The sequence below is a fragment of the Mus caroli genome, unplaced genomic scaffold, assembly GCF_978045245.1.
Source record: "Mus caroli unplaced genomic scaffold, Mus_caroli_1 scaffold_9, whole genome shotgun sequence".
NCBI classification, from domain to species: Eukaryota; Metazoa; Chordata; class Mammalia; order Rodentia; family Muridae; genus Mus; species Mus caroli.
This window is the reverse complement of record NW_028227264.1, coordinates 80,319,138-80,321,662: the sequence shown is the minus strand read 5'-3', so window position 1 is coordinate 80,321,662 and position 2,525 is coordinate 80,319,138.

Below are 2,525 nucleotides of genomic sequence, written 5' to 3'. Positions count from 1 at the left end.
GGCAGACCTGAGGACTGTGTGACAGTTGGAGTCAGTCGGGGACCAAACAAAAGTGGCTGAGATTGGACGAGGTGCTGGCAGAGGTGCATGGCCATTGGTCTCCTAGGCTAGGGAGTAGCCTGTCATTCCGCCAATGTCCAGCAGGTGTCGCCAGACGATCGACACAGCTGCAACCAGACGCCGCAGACCTGTCAGGCACCGCAGCTGGGGAAGGAGGGTCCTGAGTTCGAGTGCAGCTGTGTGGCCAGATGCCATCCAGGAACAGCTGTGGCATAAACTGAAAACAACCAGCAAGTTCAGGCCTGTGCCCTCGGCCGCGATACTCAGCACCAGCCATGTTGTCACCTGGCTACACTTCCGGAGGACCAGGGATTTGTTCTAGCGCCCACACCTGTGAGTCCTGCTCCAGGGGACCCAATGCTCTCTTCTGGTCTCTCTGAGTACTCAGCGTACATGTGCATAAAAGCACACACTGGCAAAGCATCCACGCACACCAAAGAAATAGATGTTTGTTTGTTTGTTTGTTTGTTTGTTTGTTTATGTTTTAGGACACAGGGTTTCTCTGTGTAGCCTTGGCTGTCCTGAAACTTGCTCTGTAGACCAGGCTGGCCTCGAACTCAGAGATCTGCCTACCTCTGCCGTCCAAGTGCTGGGATTAAATGTGTGTGCCATCGCTGCCCAGTTTGTTTGTTTGTTAGAAAGAAATGCCAGAGACATGAGAAGGCTCAGTGGGCGTTGGAGCTTGAGGTCAAGCCTGACCATCGGAGTCTGATCCTTAGAATCCATGTGCTGGAAGGGTGATAATTAACTCAGAGAACATGTCGTGGACACGCACAAGTTCCTGGCATGGGCAGCCACACACAACAAATAAACAAATGTAACTATACACTTTAAGAAAAAAGCCAGTGCTGATGATGGTGGTGCACGCCTCAAATCCCATTACTCAAAAGGCAGAGGCAGGGGGTTCTCTGTGAATTCAAAGCTAGTCTGGTCTACAGAATGAGTTCCAGAACAGCCATAGCTACACAGAGAAACCCTGTCTCAAAGAGAGAGAGAGAGAGAGAAAGTCTATTAGTAGAAAAAAACCAGAGAACAGGTTTCTATTAGTAGTTGATACAATGTTTTCACAGAAGTACAGGGAACTTACCGCCCAGTACACACCCCTGTAAATTTCAGACAGGGTCTCACTTTGTGGCACAGGCTGGCCCAGGACTCACAAGCTCCACTTGCTGGAACCCCCGCAGAGGGCAATGGTGGGGGCCACAGGAGGCATCAGAGCGAGGCTTTAGTCCCCACTGTGTTGTCCCAAGGGCCTTGTGTCTGTCCCCAAAAGGACCAAGCAGGGTGCTGCCTCTCCAGCTTCTGCAAGCCCAGGCCAGTTCTGATGCACCCCCCCCCCCCACCAACCCCACCCAACCCCCAGCTTGCTCCCTATCAACCACAGTACAAGTCTCAGTGGGCGGGGAAGCTCCCTCTGGCCTCAGTGACCCCACCCCGCCCCTATCACACTTCCCATCTCCTGCAATAGGAATCAACAGTCAACTGAAGTCAGCGTGGAGCAGGCGTGGGCCTGCCAACCTGTCAATGTCCGCCAGCCACCAACCTGGAGCAAGGGAGGGCGAAGGCTAGGAAGTTGTGTGTTTCCAGGGTCTAACACCCTCTCTGAACCCGACCAGTTGCATGACAAGAGGCTCCCAAGCTATGCTTATCTCCCCAGGCTAGAGATACATGAGCCAGAAGGATCTAGAACTTTTAGTCTGTGTAGCCTGGGGTCTGAGGGGCTCAGCCCAGTGATTCAGCTCCCAGAGTCCTTTAGTGTCTGTCACCTTTACTCTCCTGACTCCCTATTAAAGCCACGCCCCCAGCCCTTCCATGGCTGTGCAGCACTTTTAGAACTTGTCGCCATCTGTTTGGTTTGGGATTTAGGTGGAAGGCAGAGGGTAATCCACAGAATTGGTTCTCCGTCCCATCACATGAGCCCCAGGGATGACTCTGGTCAGGCTACAGCACAAGCTTCTTCACCTGCTGAAACAGCTCACTGTCACCCCAACTTTACAAAAAAAGTTCTGTTTTGTCCTCTGTGGAGCAAAATAGAAGCCTTCCTGGTATACAGTAGGCACTCCATAAATGCATCAGTCCCTCTCTCACTGATTCTTCTGCTTCTTGCTAATCTCTCTGGGACTCAAGGGGCCAGACATGACCCTCTGCCTCCTCCATGGGTCTTGGGGAAGGCAATGCCTTTACTCCATGCCTAAGTCTCCTCAGCTGTCAAACTGGTGAGTGTGTGCTGAGGAAGGCCAGACAGACACGGAAGCACAGACTTCCCTCCCGCCTTAGCAGTTCTGAAATCAGCCCTGAGCAATAGCTGTGCCCACTGGTCGCTTCCTATTTGGCCCAGAGGAGGGGGTAGCTGGGGCCAGCAGTGTCAGAAGCCCAGGGGTGAGGCCACCCTCCTAGGGAAGGAGGAAGGAGGCTCAAGTTAGACACCTCGAGGACTGTGCTCCCAGAAGGCAGCCACCCCTCCC